The following is a 20,720-nucleotide window of genomic DNA, read 5'->3' as shown; positions in this document are numbered from 1 at the left end:
CTCAGCAGGTTAAGAACCCAAAACAGTGTTCGTGAGGATCGGTTCAATCCCTGGCCTTGCTCATGGATTAAGGATCTGGCATTGCTATAAGCTGTGCCACAGTCCTCAGGTGCAGCTCAGATTTGACCCTTAGGCAGATGCCCCCATTAAAAAAAAAAAAAAAAAAAAAGAATACATTGTGAAATGGTTACCACATTAAGTTTAGTTAACGTCTATCACCTCACATAGTTACAATTTTCTTTTTCCTTGTGAAGATCATTTGAATTTTCAAGTGTAGTTTTAGGCATTTTATTTTATTTTATTGTTTGGCCACACCTGTGGCATGTAGAAGTTCCCAGCCAGGGATCGAACCCGTGCCAAATTGTGACCTGTACCACAAGGGAACTTCCCAGGCATTTTATATTTAAGTTTGGACTCACAAGCTCAAATTTTTTTTTTTTTTTTGGTCTTTTTAGGGCTGAATCCGTGGTATGTGGAGGTTCCCAGGCTAGAGGTGGAATCAAAGCTGTAGCTGCCAGTCTACCCCACAGCCACAGCAACACCAGATCCGAGCCGCGTCTGCAACCTACACCACAGCTCACAGTAATGCCGGATCCTTAGCCCACCTAGAGAGGCCAGGGATCAAACCTGTGTCCTCATGGATATCAGTTGGATTCTTTTCCGCTGAGCCACAGCAGGAACTCTGCACAAGATCAAATTTTTAAAAATTTCTAACACTTGTGGAAAAAATCTTTAGTTCCCAGAATGAGTTATAGTTACACATAGCCATACACATAAATGATATAAATTACATTTGTATCAATTAGATGTGCCAAAAGGAACTCAATTCTAGCAGTTTCTTGTCATACACTCTAAATTTTAAAAGTCTGTCTCAATGTAGAATCAATAAAAGGACAATATACCCAGGTTGGCTTATTACTTTGGGCCCATTTGGAGAATTGCTTTTGGCAGTTCATAAATTTCTTACCTGCTAAACCTGCTAAACCTGCATTACCTCTGTTGTATCTGGCTAGCCAAGATGGAAACCATTTATAACTACATGGAAATATTAAGACCAACATCATACATTTAATATAGGCTCAGTGATAGAACACACTCAAAAAAGTCCTTAACAGATAAGTCCAAAACAATGATATATCTATTGAAATCAGTATTCATCATGCAAATGAACATAAACCTCACAGCTTCTAACAGACAGCTAAAGCCCCACGGAAATTTCTTTATTGACTAATGGTAGTTACATAGCTCATTTCTATCTAGCAGCTACACTTCACAGCAAACATAAAACACCCACCTACAGTGGTACTGTTTTTACCAATGGCAAAGAAAAGTTTATTTCAAGTCTTAAACATGGCAGTTTTTTTTTTTTCCTACTTCAGATTCAGTACAAAAATAAAAGGTAGAGGAAAAAGGATCAGAGGAAATCTGGCCCACAAAGAGTTACCTACTTTTCCCTTATAGGTTATCTCTTCTAAAATGCTACAGGTGGGGCTCCTGTTGTGGCTCAGTGGTAACAAACCCGAGTAGTGTCCATGAGGATTCAGGTTCAATCCCTAGCCTCGTTCAGTGGGTCATTGAACGAGCAGTGGGTCGTTGCCATGAGCTGTGGTATAGGTTGTAGACATGGCTCAGATCAGGCATTGCTGTGGCTGTGGTGTAGGCCAGCAGCTGCAGCCCAGATTCAATCCTGAGCCTAAGACCCTCCATATACCACTTTTTAGGTGTGGACCTAAAAAGCAAAGGCAAACTCGTGATGTCGAACTCCTCAAAAGTCTTTTTTCACGGAGTTCCCGACATGGCTCAGTGGTTAACAAATCCGACTGGGAACCATGAGGTTGCGGGTTCGATCCCTGCCCTTGCTCAGTGGATTAAAAGACCCAGTGTTTCCATGAGCTGTGGTGTAGGTCACAGACGTGGCTCGGATCCTGCGTTGCTGTGGCTCTGGCATAGGCCAGTGGCTACAGCTCCGATTCGACCCCTAGCCTGGGAACCTCCATATGCCACAAGAGCAGCCCAAGAAAAAGACCAAAAAAAAAAGTCTTTTTTCACCCTTTCTTCTTTCTAAAAAAATATGAGTGTGGGAGAGTTCTCTTGTGGCACAGCAGGTTAAGGATCCAGCAATGTCACTTCAGTGGCTAAGGTTGCTGCTATGGCTTGGGTTCAATCCCTGGCCCAGGAACTTCCACATGCCATAGGAGCAGCCCCCCCCCCAAAAAAGTATGGTTTTTAGCTTCCACCAGAATTTAAATAAAGGTGGGAGGGAGGAAAAGGGGAACAAGTATTTTCTCCCATTTTTTAATCCCATATGACATTTCAAAAACGAACCACTGGATGGCAATAGTTACTAGGGAGAATAATCACAGACTAGGCTATTATCACCTTTAAATAAACTCAGCCACTGTGGCCAAAAGCTAGTTAGAAAAAAATCTTTCATTAACCTAGCTGTGATTTGGCAAAAACTTGCTTCCACCAAAACCCCCCTACGATTTCATTCAAGTGAAGTAAAGAGTGCTATAATTAATACTTTCAATAATATTAATGTTTTAAATCTTATAATAGCAAAATAATAAAATCTCACCTATACATCTGTCAATATCCAATTGTCACCTTCTCTAAGGTTATATTTCTGGAAATAGTGACTAGTAGTTAGCAGAGAAAACACGTTATTAAAAAACATTCTAGGAGTTCCTGTTGTGGCTCAGCAGTTAACGAATCTGACTAGGAACCATGAGGTTGTGGGTTAGATCCCTGGCCTTGCTCAGTGGGTTAAGGATCTGGCGTTGCCAATGAGCTGTGGTATATAGGGTGCAGACACGGCTCGGATCCCGAGTTGCTGTGGCTGTGGTGTCCCCTAGCCTGGGAACATCCATATGCCTCGGGTGCAGCCCTAGAAAAGGCAAAAAGACCAAAAAAAAAAAAAAAAAAAAAAAAAATTCTAGGAGTTACTATCGTGCTCAGTGAAAATGAATCTGACTAGCATCCATGAGGACGCAGGTTTGATCCTTGGCCTCACTCAGTGGGTTAAGGATCTGGTGTTGCTGTGAGGTGAGGTGTAGGTCGCAGACACAGCTCAGATCTGGCACTGCTGTGGCTGGGGCTGTGGCTGCCAGCTACAGCTCGGATTCAACCCTGGGAACCTCCATATGCCATGTGTGTGGCCCTAAAAAGACAACAACAACAACAGAAATTCTAGGAGTTCCCATCGTGACACAGCGGAAATGAACACAACCACGAGGACTTGGGTTTATATGCTTCCATATGCCACAAGTGCGGCCCTAAAAAGCGAAAAAAAAATTCCAAGAAATAACTACTGAAGGAAATACTAATTCCTTTTCTCAAAACATTCTCATCACCACAAACATGCTCCAAGGATCTACTCCAAGAAAAAATAATATAGTTGCAATTCAAGACCAAATAATGATAAACTTGGGAATGTGTTTTCCTGATACTGTAAGGCCCAATATAATCAGCAACAATATCTGGAAATAACGGAATGAAAAGGCTGTACGCCTTATCATAAAACTTTCCAAGTTTCTTTCTACAAGGAAACTATATTGCTAATTTCAGTTCACAGTCCTCCTCTCAAAAAACATAAATGGCGTCTGATCCCTGGCCTGGGAATTTCCACATGCCACATTTGCAGCACCGCCCCCCCCCAAAGACAGATAATCAATGCAATAATAAATGCAATACAGTAACTTTTCTTTTCTGGCCGTGCTCATGGCACGTAAAGTTGGAACCCACGCCACAGGAGCGACCCTAGCCACAGCAGTAACAATGCCAGTTCCTTAACCCACTGAGACACGATGGAACTCCCAGATGATATCTAACAAAGAGTTATACACAGACAGCATGGGAACAAGAGGATGGGAAAAATGGTCAATTCCAGGTGGGACAGTAATGAAGGAAATCAGTTGGAGGTGATGACTCTGAAACAAGAAGGTATTCGACAAGATGGGAAAGGGGGCCATCAGTGACAGCTGCAGCGTAGGGTATAGTTAGCATAGATTTTACATTCCAAGAAACCTGATTCAAATCCTGGCTCCATCATTACTAAATGTACAACTTTGTGCATGTTATATATAATGTCTCTAAGCTTCCGTTTCCTCATCTGCAAATTGGGAATAATATTACTTTCTTCATATGGTGGTTATAAAGTTTATTTGAGAATATATAGAAAAACATTCACGCCAGTGGATGAAAAAACACTCAGCATATAGAAGGTATTATCGTGATTCTAGAAGCCAAAGCAGTGAAAGCTATTACTTGGTATAATAGCTTAATACGTTTCAGAGAACTATAGCAATTTGGTATGGCTGGAATATATATATAAAAGCAAATAAAGTAGGATAAAGCAAAGACAGAACTAGACAGAAGCCAAATCCTAAATAACTCTGCATGCCATAGCAAGGAATTTGATTTATCCTTTATCTAAGGAATGGGAAGGCTTTTTGCCAAAGGCGTGACATGATTGAACTGGCATTAAAGAATTTACTGTGAGAGTAGAGGAAGAATCAAGCAGTATAACGGTAGAGGTAGACAGAGCCAGGGAGTACTAGAATAAGGGCAGGCGAAAGACAATGGTTTAATTCACAGTGGAAGCAGTAAGGATACAGAGAAAGAGGCAAACAAGATGTTAATAAAGAACCTACAGGACTTACTGCCTGCTTAGATGTGTGTGGCAAGAAGAACGAGCGGTTGTGAGCTCTGAGGTGTCTGACTACATTGACTAGTTTTAGGGCAATGTAATTTACAAAGGTGGAGGCAAAAAAGGATAGGTGATGAGTTCAATTTTAGAACCATGACTCTGAGATGTTTACCGAACGTACCTATAGTAGGTAGTTGGAGGGGCTCTTAGCAGACTGCTAAAAGAAGTGAGAGAAGTCACATGGATAGCTAAAAGAAGAATGCTCCCAGGACAGGGAACAATGCCAAAGGCTCTGGAGCAGGACATACTTGGAGAGTTTATATAGAGAACATAAAGAAACAGTGGTGGTTTTGCTCAAATATCTTATGCTGATGAACTTGGTACCCTTTCATTTAAAATCACTGCTCCGTTAAACCTGCTACTTAAAGCCCATCAAACTCCTGAAGTAAGACACCCAAACAACTACCCATACAGTGATCATCCAACTAAAATAGGGCAATGATCCACACACAGAGTTGAGGATCTTGGACTGTCACAAGACCAGGAAATTATTAAATCAGGTGATGCAATTTAGGTATCCATGCCTAGAACAAACATTCGAATATAATGTATCATTATGTAAAAGTAGCTTAGAAGGGCAAATATAATTTGAATAAATAATTTACCTTGTTTTCACATTCCCTGAAATGTTCATGTTCCTGAAAATATCTTTAATTTTAGGGACCGTATTTTTCATCTTTGTAATTCCAAAGCACAGCACAAAGCTTAACAAATAATAAACTATAAGTAAATTATTATAGAATCAATCTACTAATCAGAATAAATTACCAACCAGAACTCTTATTTTTTCTTTTTTGGCTGCACCTAGGCCAAGGATCAAACCTGCACCACAGCAGTAACCAGAGCCACAGTACTGACAACGTCGGATACTTAATCTGCTACGCCACAAAGGAACTTCCCCCAATTAGAATTCTTAAACAGTGTGCCAAGGACTCTAACCTCTGAAAAATAAATACAAGATGTGAGTCCATGAAAAAGAGGCCCTACCCCAAACCAAATGCTGATTTTCTTCTGTAGAGAATGGGAACATGCTTTTAACAGACTAACAAGGAGATGATACACAATAGTAAGTACCTTTGATACTCTATTACCGTATTATTTTAACTTTTGTTTAGGGGAGGGGGTAATTGGTCAAATCCATTTAAGTACAGACTTAAATAATGGTCTCTTCAAACCAAAAAAATTAACTTGTCAGTCAAGTTCCAAGCAAAAACAAGTACTAAAATACAGTACAGTCTCGCTATTTGGAGTCAACATAACTAGTAAATTAACATAATTGGGACCCTCTGAACAGTAGCATCAAAGATTTGTTTTCACAATTTAATCACACAGGTTGGCTTGAGTATCAGGCAAATTACGTGTTATTCAGATATTGAATCCACACCTCTTAAGTAACTGTTAGAAGATACCAGATGCAAAAGCACTAATCGCTATGTTTTATATTTTATTCCACTTTTCCATTTGTTTACTTTTTTTATTTAAAAAAAATTTTTTTTTAAATGGCCGCATCCACGACATACCAAAATTCCCGGACCAGGGACTGAATCTGACCTACAGCTTCAACCTATGCTACCACTGTAGCAAAGCTTTAACCCACTGTGCTGGGCTGGGGATCAAACCCGTCCCTTCACAGTGACCCAAGCCACTGCAAAGAGATTCTTAACCCACTGTGCCAGAGCAGACTCACATCCACTTATTCATTTGTTTATTTTCCTGGAAAAAGAAATTCTGCCCATATTTTCCTTGTAAACTATATATAGTTCACATCAGATGCACTCAGGTTGCAACTACCCAAACCAACCACATCCTTCCTCTTCAGTTTTGTCTCTCAGAAATATACCCAGGCTTCGGGAGGTGATGCACAAACAAACACTACTACAAGAAGGTGCTCTTCTGGAAGCCTGGCAAACACAGATTTAAAGCACAAGAGTTCCCAACCATCCACCTTCAGCATATACAAGAGGGGCAGAAATTTCAAGAGATGGGATATTATTAATGGGAGCAGGGTAAGTTTTTGTGTGTGACCACAAATTCTCTAGCCTGTAAAATATCCCCTATTAAACTTCTTCTGAAGACTAGATCAAGAGAATAAGAACATAACCAGTAATTCAGAATAGCCAAAAGAATCCTGAAAAAGAACAAAGCTGGAAAACATACACTTCCCAATTTAAAAACTTACTACAAAACAAAAACAAAACCAAAAACTACAATAATCAAGATAGTTTAGAACTGGCATAAGGGGTCACATAGAACAACAAAATAAAATAAAAATAAACACTCCAGAAATAAACCCTCATATTTACAGTCAACTGACTTTTGACAAGGTGCCAAGGCAATTTAATGAAGAAAGAAAGTTTCAACAAATGGTGTTGAGACAATTGGATATCCGCATTCCAAAGAATGATGTTGGACCTTTACCTCACATTTTATATAAAAGTTAGCTCAAAATGGATCAAAGACCCAAATACTAGAGCTAAAAATACAAAACTCTTAGAAAAATAAGAAAACAGGTGTAAATTTTCATAATCTTGGAGTCGGCAAGGGTCGCTCAGACATGACACCAAAGGCAGAAGCAACAACAACAAAAAATAGATAAATATAAAAGTTGGCCCAACTGAAAAGTGAAAAGATAACCCACAGAATGGAAGGAAATATTTCCAAATCATGTATCTGACAAGGGACTAGTATTCAGAATACATATTTTTTCTGAAAACAAACTTGATTCAACAATAAAAAGATAGGAGTTCCCGTTGTGGCTCAGAGGTTAACGAATCTGACTGGCATCCATGAGGACACAGGTTCCATCCCTGGCCTTGCTCAGTGGGTTAAGGATCCAGCTTTGCTGTGAGCTGTGGCGTAGGCTGCTGACACAACTCAGATCCCGCGTGGCTGTGGCTATGGGGTAGGCTGGCAATTACAGCTCAGATTCGACCCCTAGCTGGGGAGCTTCCATATGCCATGGGTATAGCCTTAAAAAGCCAAAAAACCCAAAAAACAAAAAACAAAAACAAAAAACCATTAAAAAGACAACCCAACCATGAATTGGGAAAAAGATGTGAGTAGGCATTTCTCCAAAAACATATAAATGGACAATAAGCACATAAAAAGATGCGTAACTTCATTAGTCACTGGGGAGATGCAGATCAAAATCACACTGAGATGACACTTCATTTCACTAGGATGGCTATTAAAAAAATGTTAGCAAGGATGTAGAAAAATTGAATCGTTCATATACTGATGGTGGAAATGAAAAATCACACGGCTGCTACACAACACAGTCTGGTAGAACCTTAGAAAGTAAAACAGAATTATCATATGATCTAGCCATTCCACTCCTAGGTACACACTCAAGGAAACAAAAGATATCATCATACAAAACTTGTACTCAAATGTTCACAGAATCATTTTTTATAATACCCAAAAGGTGGAAACAATCCAAATGTCCTCAACCAGAGAACAAAATGCGGTTACCACAAAACACTTTACTCCAATGAAGTACCGATACATGATACAACATGCAGAAATCTTGAAAACAATATGCTAAGTGAAAGAAGCGAGGCACCAAAAAACACATATTGTAGATTCCATCTATGTGAAATGCCCAGAGTAGGCAAATACAGAGAGACAGAAAACAGATTAGTGTTTACCAGAGGGTGCAAGGACAGTGAAATGGGAAACAACTGCTAATGGGTACAGGGTTTTGTTTGGAGGTGATGGAAAAAAAAACTTTTTTAGTCACACCCACGGCATATGGAGGGTCCCTGGCTAGGGGTGGAATTGGAGCCTCGGCTGCTGACCTACACCACAGCCACAGCAACACAGATCCAAGCTGCATCTACAACGTACCCTGCAGCTCATGGCAACACCGTATTCTTAACCCACTGAGCGAGGCCAGGGATTGAACCGGCATCCTCATGGATACTAGTCAGGTTCTTAACCCACTGAGCCACAACAAGAACTCCGAAAATATTTTAAAATGTTTTAAAGTTGCACAACTTTATGAATGTATTTTTTAAAAATCACTGAATTGGAGTGTGGCAAAATGGGATCAGTGGAGTCTTGGGAGTGCAGGGACGCTGGTTTGATTCAGGCCCCACATAGTGCGTTCAGGATCCAGTGTTGCCACAGCTTTGGCTAAGGTCAAGACTGAGGCTAGGATCTGATCCCTGGCCCAGGGATGCCATATGCCTCCAGGCAGCCAAAAAAAGAAAGGAAAAAAAAATCACTGAATTGTACAATTTAAAGAGTGAATTCTGGAAACTCCTTAGTGGCGTACCAGGTTAAGGATCCGACATTGTCACAACTGTGGTACAGGTTCGATCCCTGGCCTAGGAAATTCAACATGCTATGGGTGCAGCCAAAAAAAAGAAAAGAGGCATGATGTATAGAACCTACTTTTAAATGATTCAGAAAATAAATTACTTATTTGTCTGCTGAGGGGGCACAGACAGAACAAACACAATTGGTGAGTGTGGATAAAGGATAAATGGGAGGAATTTCTGTACTATTCCTGCAACTTTCCAGTAAGTTTGAAATTATATCAAAATAAAAAGTAATCAAAAAGAAGACAGAATGTATCCAATATAATTGGAGTACTGCCCCTTTGGGGCTTTGCTCTTTGATAATGACAGTTTGTTTCACATATGTTACTGAATTTAGCAATTGCACAATTTTTATTTTTATGTATTTATTTTTCTTTACCTTTTTTTTTTTTTTTTTTTTTTTTTGGTCTATTGTCTTTTTAGGGCCACACTTGCAGCAAATGGAGGTTCCCGGGCTAGCGGTCCAATCAGAGCTATAGCTGCTAGCCTACACCACAGCCACGCCAGATCCGAGCCAAGTCTGCGACCTACACCACAGCTCACCACGGCAAAGCCAGATCTTTAACCCACTGAGTGAGGCCACGGATCGAACCCACATCCTCATGGATACTAGTCGGATTCATTTCCGCTGCGTCACAATGGGGACTCCTGTACAATTTTTAAAAGGCAAAAACATAGAGAAGAAAAATACAAAAAGAAAAAAAGGAAAAGAAAAGGCAAAACCAGAAATGTATAGATTAGCAGAACAGGTAAACAAGGAAAAAAATCAATTTGCAGCAGAATAGGTAAACAAGAAAAAAATCAATACGAAGCTAAGAGCTGAAAGTTTTTTCTTTTTGTCTTTTTTTTTTTTTTTTTTTTTTTTTGGTCTTTTTATGGCCACACTCACAGCATATTGAAGTTCCCAGGCTAGGGGTCGGTCGAATGGGAGCTGTAGCTGCTGGCCTACACCTCAGCCATAGCAACACAGGATCCGAGGCGAGTCTGTGACTATACCACAGCTCACAGCAACGACAGATCCCCGACTGAGTGAGCGAGGCCAGTGACCAAACGGAGTCCTCTGGGGACCTAGTTGGGTTTGTTACTGCTGAGCCATGGCGGGAACTCCAAGCTGAAAGTACTTCCATGACAGTTTTGTTTCGTTTTGTTTTGTTTTTTGCCATTTCTAGGGCCGCTCCGGCATATGGAGATTCGCAGGCTACGGATCTAATCCGAGCTTTAGCCACCGGCCTCCGCCAGAGCCAGAGCAACGCGGGATCCAAGTCACATCTGTGACCTACACCACAGCTTACAGCAACGCCAGATCCTTAACCCACTGAGCAAGGCCAGGGATCGAAACCGCAACCTCATGATTCCTAGTCGGATTCTTGTTAACCACTGAGCCACAACGGGAACGCCCTGAAAGTACTTCCAAAGTGTACCACTCAAGGTCTGAACTGATATGACCAAACTTTTACTTTCTCAGATTTCATAAAATGCCTATGTGAAAAATTTTAAATTCTACGTCAATAAAGAACATACTGTATGTTTTATTTAGACTTAATGCCAGATTGAGATAATTTTTCCAAAACTGAACTCATCTCTAAAGATAAAATGGATAAAAAAGTATTATTCCTAGCATTTAATCAAAATATGAAGCATGGGAGTTCCCGTCGTGGCTCAGTGGTTAACGAATCCGACTAGGAACCATGAGGTTGCGGGTTCGGTCCCTGCCCTTGCTCAGTAGATTAACGATCCAGCGTTGCCTCGAGCTGTGGTGTAGGTTGCAGACACGGCTTGGATCCCGAGTTGCTGTGGCTCTGATGCAGGCCAGCAGCTACAGCTCTGATTAGACCCCTAGCCTGGGAACCTCCATATGCCGCAGGAGCGGCCCAAGAAATAGCAAAAAGACAAAAAAAAAAAAAAAGCATGATAATCACAAATTAGTCAATATGAGAACTGGGGGGGAGCAAATAAGAATTTTATTACAGAAACATCTATTCAGAGTACAGTAGTCCACGTAAACTGAGTTCAATGGCTTCAGGGTGGACATCAGTGAGTGCTCAGTTTCTCCTCACCATAGACAGAAGCTTTTTACTGTTTCATTAATCTCAAGCTTTTTGATTTGTTAATGTCTGTTGTGATGAAACAATTACATAAGATTTGTATTCAAACTTTTCATAAAGCAACCTATAGATTCAATGCAATCCCCATCAAAATTCAACAGCATTGTTTATAGAAATACAAAGACCGACTCACGTAGAATCTTAAGGAACCCTGAATCATCAAAACAACCTTGGAAAAGAACAATGTTAACTAATGCTGCCTAATTTCAAAACTTACTACAAAAGCTAGAGTAATCAAAACAGTGCAATACTGGCATAAAGTCAGACATAAAGACAGAGAGCCCTGACGTAAACCCTCCCATACATGATCTATTAATTTCAACAAGGATGCCAAGACCATTTAATGGGGAAATTACAGTCTTTTCAACAAATGGTGCTGGAAAAACTGGATAGCCACATGCTCAAGAATGAAGCTAGACTCAGACCTTAAACCACATTCAAAATGACCTCAAAATGGCTCAAAGACCTAAATATAAGAGCTTAAACTATGAAATTATTTTCTCTTTTTCTGTCTTTTTTTCTTTTTAGGGCTGTACCTGCAGCATATGGAGGTTTTCAGGCTAGGGGTTGAATCGGAGCTACAGCTGCCAGCCTACGCCAGAGCCACAATGACAGATCTGAGCCCCGTCTGCGACCTACACCAGAGCTCACAGCAACGCTGGATCCTTAACCCACTGAGTGACGTCAGGGATCGAACCCAAAACCTCATGGTTCTTCTTAGTCAGATTCGTTTCCACTGTGCCACAATGGGAATAAACTATGAAATTCTTAAACAGAAAACACTGGAAGAAAATCTCCATGACGTTGAATTTGGCAACAACTTTATGGCTATGTAACCAAAAGCCCAGACAATAAAAGAAAAAAAATAGATAAACTGAATTTCATCTAAATTAAACCTTTTAAGCACAAAAGGACACTATCAACAGAGTGAAAAAGCAACCAATGGATTGTGAGAAAAGATGCTCAAATTATACATCTGAGAAAACAACCCAGTTAAAAATGGGCAAAGGATTTGAATAGACAGCTCTCTAAAGAAAAAACATGAATGACCCATAAAATAAGCACATGAAAAGATGTTCATCATTAAGCATTAGGAAATGCAAATCAAAAACCACACCCATTAGTATGGCTATTACCTAAAACAAAACAGAAAATAACAAGTATGGGTTAGAATGTGGAGAAATCTGAACCCTTGTGCTTTGCCAGCAAGAATATAAAATGGTACAGCTGCTATGGACAATAGTGTGGTGGTTCCTCAAAAAATTAAAAATAGAATTAACCTATGATCCAGCAATTCCACTTCTGAGTCTATACCAAAAAGAACTAGACTGGAACAACTATTTGTATATGCATGTCCACAGCATATTCACAACAGCCAAAAGGTAGAAGCATCCAAGTGTCATCAACAGATGAATGAACAAACAAAATGTGGTATATACATACAAGAGAGTACTATTCAGCTGTTTGTCACATTTGCTGCAACATGGATGCACTTTGAGACATTCTGCTAAGTAAAATAAGCCAGTTACCAAAGTAGAAAAACTGTATGATTCCATTCATTTGAGCTGCCCAGAGTAGTCGAAATCACAGGTGGTTGCTAAGGGCTGGAGAAGAGAGAACTGGGCACACCTGTTTAAGGATACAGAGTTTCAGTTTAGGAAGATGAAAGAGTACTGGAGCTGACTGGTGGTGAAGGCTGCACAGCAATGTGAATGTACTTAAAACCACTTGAAAATGGTTAAAATGGTAAATTTGTTACGTATGTATTACCACAATTTAAAAAAACAAACAAACACCTGGAGTTCCCGTCCTGGCTCAGTGGTAACAAATACGACTAGTATCCACGAGGATGCAGGTTTGATCCCTGGCCTTGTTCAGTGGGTTAAGGATCCAGAGTTGCCATGAGCTGTGCTACAGTTCGAGGCTTGGATCCTGTGTGGCTGTGGCTGTGGCTGTGGCATAGGCTGGCAGCTACAGCTCTGGTTCGACCCCTAGCCTGGGAACATCCACAGTCCACAGGTTCGGCCCTAAAAAGCAAAAAACAAAAATAAAAATAAAAACAAAACAAACAAAAAAACTGTTCTCAACCTAACTGTCCTCATAAGGCATCAAACTTACTGTGCAACTGAATAAACTGTTCTGTTCAACTCTGGTTCTTGGAGCTAATCCCTGGGAGGTATACTTTTCTTTTCAAAACTGCAAATGCAGGTGAATCAAACCACTAGGATACAGCGGGATATTTACTTTAAAAAACAAAACCAAACCAATGAAAACAGCATCCATTAAGGGAAAAACGTTTTGAGAATAAAAGAATGCATAGTGGAGGAAGAACAGAATGTCGTCTTCAATAAATTGTTGCTAAGTTTCAGCCTATTAAATAATAAAAATAAAAAGCTTTATATACAACTTTACTTTCCTCCTGGTTTCAATAAAGTGGGCCAGAAAAGTAAACCTGTTCCTATGAATGAAGGCCAGTGATCTTCATTCACAGGAACCATACTGTAAGTTACTACCAATAGAATGGAACACGGTGTTTGCTTTAAATTTTTTTTTTTTTTGGTTTGATGAATTTTATTACTAAAACAAGTCAATTTTCTTGTTATTTGACCCATTTGCAGCCTAATTAAAAATGTGATTACCAAACAGAAAAAGAAATGCTGAAACCAAAAATAAATTTTTTTAAATCTTGTAACTGAAATTTCTCAGATCAAACTGAGAAAATACAAAAGCAATTTCCACATCGCCAACCAGTGACTCCACCCTGGAACTTTAAGGCCAGAAGGTCTAACATTCATTAAATATTAGTCTATTGATCTATCATTGTATAGTTGTTTTTTTTTTTTTTTTTTGTCTTTTGTCTTTTTTTTGTTGTTGTTGTTATTGTTGCTATTTCTTGGGCCGCTCCCGCGGCATATGGAGGTTCCCAGGCTAGGGGTCTAATCAGAGCTGTAGCCACTGGCCTACGCCAGAGCCACAGCAACGCTGGATCTGAGCCGCGTCTGCAACCTACACCACAGCTCATGGCAACGCCGGATCCTTAACCCACTGAGCAAGGGCAGGGATCAAACCCGCAACCTCATGGTTCCTAGTCGGATTTGTTAACCACTGCGCCACGACGGGAACTCCTATAGTTGGTTTTTTTGGGGTTTTTTGGGTTTTGTTTTTTTTTTTTTGTCCTTTTGCCATTTCTTGGGCCGCTCCTGCAGCATATGGAGGTTCCCAGGCTAGGGGTCGAATCGGAGCCACTGCCACCGGCCTACACCAGAGCCACAGCAACGGAGGATTCTTAATCCACTGAGCAAGGTCAGGGATCAAACCTGCAACCTCATGGTTCCTAGTCGGACTCGTTAACCACTGAGCCACAATGGGAACTCCATTGTATAGTTCTGATAACTTGCTTGGTTTTGCACCAAGCCCTGAGGTTTAGCACTGATTTTTTTTTTTTTTTTTTTTTGGTCTATTTAGGGCTGCACCCGAAGCATATGGAGGTTCCCAGGCTAGGGGTTGAATCAGAGCTGTAGCCGCAGGCCTACACCACAGCCATAGCAATACCAGATCCGAGACTCATCTGCGACCTACACCACAGCTCAGGGCAACGCCAGATCCTTAAACCACTGAGCAAGGCCAGGGATCGAACCCACAGCCTCATGGTTCCTCGTCAGATTCATTAACTACTGCACCAAGATGGGAACTCACCTGATTTTTTTGTTTGTTTTAATTGAAGTATAGTTGATTTACCATGTTGTGTTAGTTTCTAGTGTACAGCAAAGTGATTCAGCAAAGTAATTTATGCATATACATATATCCATCCTTTTTCAGATTCCTTTCCCATATAGATTATTACAGAATACTGAGTAGAGTTCTTTGCTATACAGTAGGTCCTTGTTGACAGATTTTAATTTTTACAAATTAAAACCAATGTTTCCCCATACTGGCAAAGGTGCAAAGCTGGGCACATGCCTTTCTATATTGGTACTTTTTTTTTTTTCTTTTTTAGGGCCACACCCATGGCATATGGAGGTTCCCAGGCTAGGGGTCTAATAGGAGCTACAGCTGCCAGCCTACACCACAGTCACAGCAACTCGGATCCAAGCCAAGTCTGTGACCTACATCACAGCTCACGGCAATGCCAGATCCTCAACCCACTGAGTGAGGCCAGGGATCGAACCAGCATCCTCATGGATCCTAGTCGGATTCATTAACCGCTGGGCCACAAAGGGAACTCCTATATTGGTACTTTTAATATTTCTTAATTATTTTAAAAGTTAATAATGATAAGACCTGAACTTCTCGAGTATGTTCAATTATAAAATTATCTTAAAAGTGTTCTCCACCTTTGACTGCCTTAATATACTTATCTACATAGCAGTCACCAGTTGTATTACATAATATAAATTTTCCAATAAGGTCAACTACAGATTATATGATAATTTGAGATTTCTTAAACAACTAATTAAATTCACTGGTACAGTGCATCAGAAAGAAAAACAGCAGGACAATGTAACAGTTAAGATAACTACAATGGGAGTCATGTGACCTATTTTCATCTACAAACTAGCTGTGCGATCCTGCGTGAGTCATTTTTTTCCCTGTCTTCCCTTTTTTTATTTGTTTGTTTGTTTGTTTTTAGGGCAGCACCTGAGGCAGAAGGAAATTTCTAGGCTATGGGTCCAGTCGGGGATACAGCTGCCCACCTACACCACAGCCACAACAACACCAGATCCTTAACCCACTGAGCAAGACCAGGGTTTGAACCTCATGGATACTAGTTGGGTTCTTAACCCACTGAGCCACAATGGGAACTCCCTGAGCAAGTCATTTAGATCAATGGTTCCCAGGCTTTTGAGGCTTTACCCAGGAAGTTTCCAATTTGATATTTTGTCAAGCATAGATAGTTTTTAAATTAACTTCATAACAGTAGGAAGAGCATTATCTCAAAATAGAAAAAAGTGGGAAAAAATAACTTGATGAGAAACTGACCACATTGTCCTTAAATTTCACTGCAGATCTTTGAAAACTTCAACAGGATTTTCAAGCAAGCATTTAGTGGAGACATAGCATAGGTATACAAAGATTCTATGACTGTATAGACAAGCAACAGGAAAGGAAAGTTGTAAATAATAAGATCCATGAAGACAGATATATTGGAATAATTCATTTGTAGTGAATTAAAAAGAAGAAAAAAAATTTATTTCCTAAAACTATGGAGGAGTTTATTTCCTAAAACTACTCTCTGTAGGAGGGTAAATTTGGCCAAAAAAAAAAAAGGTACAGTCCTCATTTCTTTTCTTTTTACTTGCCAATTCAAGATTAATACAATTGCTTTGCTTCCTTTAAAGCAACATATTTTATTTCTCCTGTCTCTCATTGAATCAAAAGGCCAGAATTGATTTTCGGAGGTCATCACTCAACTACCAGATAGGTTCAGAAAGGAATGTGCTTAAACTCATCTCCAATGCTTCATTCTTAACATGTCATATCGCTCTGATTAGATAAAAAGTCTAAATTCTGCTCAAATTCATCATTTAAAAATCTCACATGAATAGTATGTTATCTTTTGTGTAACAATGGGGAAAATAAAACTACACATTGTATTTCCACAAAGAAATTCTGAAAGGACATTGTTATTAAAAGTGTAAAGGGCAGGATTCTTGGGAGCAGGAGTAAAATCAAAACATTTTTACTGTATTTGCCTTTATATTAGCCTTATGAACTAAATGAATGTAAATCACCAATCAAAATGTACTAAATGATAACCAATAGAAAACCTCTGTATACTTCAAGTTTCACAATAAGGTCTTCCTTTACCCGTATCTCATCCACTCTGTTTCGACTCACCAATCATAGAACCATACGCACTCGTCAACCAATCATTTCACATAAAGTCTTAAGGCTTTAAAGAATGAAACTTGTGCAAGCTTGATACTTGTGCAATATAACAAACTGTTACAGTAATAACATGTAATTTTTTCTTCAATCAACATTTTATGTCTCCAAAATTTGCTCATTAGAATACAAAGTTGTATTCCTTATTTTATCATTACTGATGATAATTCATGAAATAAAACCTTTCTACCTTGAACGAAGTCCTCATAAAGGTCTTTTAGATATTGAGTTTCATGGACAAGAAACCAATTTTTCAAAAACAATATATATTTTAAGTTTCCTAAAATTCTAAATTTACCATAAAAAATTTCTAACATTAAACCTGTCAGTACCCTCTTTCAATTTCTCTCTTGCCCAGGTTATGAGCATAAGCCCTGAGATGCTATTAAAAGCAGTGACTCACCTTGTTTACCTGAACTTTGAATACAGAGTATTCATGACAAAATTGCCATCCAGATAAGACTGGGTCTCTAGACCAGTGGTTCTCAACCAAGGGTGATTTTGCTGCCAATGTCTAGGACATTTTTAGTGGTCAAAGCTGGGTGGGTTCTACGGGCATCTATCTAGTGGGTAAAAGCCAGGGATGCTGCTAAAGCACAGGAGAGTCCCTTACAACAAGGAGTTATTTGGCCCCAAATGTCAGTATGTTTCCACTGAGAAACCTTGCTCTAGATTATAGATCATAAGTAACCCTAAAGGAAATGATCCAGCTCCTATTAAAGAAAAATCAGAATGGAACTCTTTATGGCCTATGCTTCTGTCTCTTAACATAATTCTCAGGGAAAAAAATAAAAATTCCCTACAAAGCTTTTGCTGTAATTTGCTGTACACAATTTCTATGTGCTTTTACCTATGTGTAAATATGGCACCTGCCTCAAGATAAAAAAGCCTCAGCAATACTTTCTCATTGGGTATCTGTCTCTTAAGTGTGTATATGAACATGTATACACATATACATAGGCTTATATAGGCCTGGAAATTTATTTTTCTCTTACTTTACTTAAAAAAAAAAAAAAGACAAAAAACAAAACAAAACAAACCCTTTAAGGAGTTCCCATTGTGGCTCAGCAGAAATGAATCTGACTAGGAACCATGAGGTTGCAGGTTAGAGCCCTGACCTTGCTCAGTGGGTTAAGGATCCGGCATCGCAGTGAGCTGTGCTGTAGGTCGCAGATGCAGCTGGGATCTGGCGTTGCTGTGACTCTGGTGTAGGCCGGCTGTACAGCTCCGATTAGACCCCTAGTCTGGGAACCTCCATATGCCACCAGTGTGGCCCTAAAAAAGACAAAAGACAAAAGACAAAAGACAAAAAAAAAAAAAGGCTACAAATCTAAAATTAACATTTAAAAATTGATTTTTAAAGAACTTTCAATTTGACTTTTATTCTGAATAATGGGTACGTTTCAAAAGAATCTAATGCACCTTCTGACTCTTCCATTCAAGGCCTTGGACAGCTAAGGAACATGCTGAATATGCCTGAAGAAATACAAGATAGGTAATCACCCCAATGTTTAAAACAACAAGAACCAAAGATCCCAAATGGTGGCACTCCCTAAAATAGCACAATCCTTTTTTTCTTTTTTTGGCATCTTTTGATCAAAAGAGATTTTATTTATTAATTTTTCTATTAAAATGTAACTGGTTTACGATGTTGTGCCAATTTCTGCTATGTGGCAAAGTGATTCAGTCATATAAAAAAATATTCATTTTTAATACTATCTTCCATCATGGTGTATCCCAGGAGATTGGATAGAGTTACCTAAGATAGCACAATTCTAATATAAAAAAATGTATTAAAAGACCCAAGCGCCTTCTTCAAACTACAAGGTCTTTTGATTTAGCCAGCAAGGGAAAACACTTTGTTGTTTTCCTCAGCTGCTGGCTCTGATAATGAATAGAAAAGAGGTCCTTGTAGTATTTACATACCAGAGTTCTGTTGTGCAGCGGGTTAAGGATCTGGCATTGTCACTGCAGCGGCTTGCATTGCTGCTGTGGATCAGGTTCAGTCCCTGGCCTGGGAACTTCCACATGCCACAGACACCACCAAAATAAGAAAAAGAAAAAAAGAACTTCAACTAATTCTAGAGCAAAGGCACTAGGCCTTCAGATTTCTGCCCCATTTGGAGGACAAGACAAATTTCACTCTCAAACTACAAACCAACTCATCTCTCTGAATGTCTACATTCTAAGTACTTCACTCTAAAACATGTAAGTATTATGAAAATAAAGATTATTATTCAGCAAATGCCTGCTGGATGAGTGTTTTTTGAAGAACATTTTTTTATGGTCTCTTCACACTGAAAATTCAAAAGTAATAATATTGGAGAAAACAGCTCATCTTATCAGAGAGAAAAGAGAAAAGCCAAGAAAATTGCTTGGGCAAAAAGGTCATTTCACTCACAAAAGCAGACACTATACCCTACCACACATACTATACAACAGACGCTAGATATTCCAGGAATTTCTTCTCTATGTGATTTGGATCAAGCAGGACATAAACACAAAATTTCCCTTCTCCACAAGTTAAGGAAGAACCCATATACACATTCAGCATCATGTTAGACGAGACTAAAGTCTGTGGGTACTCTAGAAACCTCCATTCCAAAAAGGAGGTCTACATGCACACTTTAAATACTTTAAGCACAGAAAATTTAGGAGAATAAGAAGTTCTGTCATTAACCTAAATGGGTGAAGGAACTGTGGACAATTTCTACGATAAACTTGAAAAAAAAAAAAACAAAAAAAACAACCAACCATAAAAGGCGTGGGTTCTGCTCATAGTTTTAACTGCCAGGTATGGAGACTCGAAATAATCTGTACGTGTGTGTCTGTGTCTGTTTGTGTCTGTGTGTTCCCCTGCAGGCTAACAATCCTCACAGAAATGGTCACTCAAAGGCGCACTTCCCTAGGCACAACCCATAAGCCTATAGAGCTAGAGATTCCTAACTTCCAAGGGACACTAGCAACTCTACGTCGGAAGGAAATTAAGAGTACTTCTTCAGCAAAAGTACTTCTTCATCTCACCTATGACAATTACGTAAAATGGTCCAGAAAATCAAGGGCAGCATCTTTCTATCACATTCGGACCAGAGCAAAACTTTTCAGTCTATCTCACAAGCTTCCAATCTAAGCTTTAGAGACTAAAGATATTCCCACGTTATTTCCTAGATAAAAAGTAAATGTGTTCCCGGTTCATCTCTTGTCAATTTTCATTCAAAATCTAAAGGAAAGCCTTCCACAAGCCCAGGAGTGGAAGGGCTCCAGAGACTCGCCCCATAACTGCCTATTCAAATAAAATCCTGTCCCACCTTGCTGACAAGTTATTTCTTTTAGAGTGAAATTGAAAGATACAGATATTCAAGGAACCATCTCCTTTGTAACCCACACAGTTTTTTCAAGAGCAAAATACTGGGGTCAGAATACACTAAGGTTTTAAATCTAACTCTACTCTACAACCCACAAATAGTTTCCCCTTATTCCTCTCAAATACAGCAGCCAGGATGGTTGTACACAAAGAGAAATCCCTGTACTTTAACACCAAGATCAGAGGTTAAAATGATTAGTCGTGAGGGATGAGCCAGGCACCTTAGAACTAAAATAGAATACTCTGAGCCCTTAGAACAAGAGTCATCACAGGACAGCCCAATACCCAAGCCATAGTCAAGAGAAATAAGCACATATATAAAAGATCTCCTTTTG

At 39.4% G+C, this 20,720-nt stretch overlaps 1 protein-coding gene across 1 annotated transcript in view; it reads right to left on the bottom strand.

The window, feature by feature from the left end:
- Window positions 1-20,720, bottom strand: part of ANKHD1 (ankyrin repeat and KH domain containing 1) — a 131,784-nt gene that overhangs the window by 109,850 nt on the left and 1,214 nt on the right.

The sequence above is a fragment of the Sus scrofa genome, chromosome 2, assembly GCF_000003025.6.
Source record: "Sus scrofa isolate TJ Tabasco breed Duroc chromosome 2, Sscrofa11.1, whole genome shotgun sequence".
NCBI classification, from domain to species: Eukaryota; Metazoa; Chordata; class Mammalia; order Artiodactyla; family Suidae; genus Sus; species Sus scrofa.
This window is presented reverse-complemented; position numbering and strand designations above follow the sequence as displayed.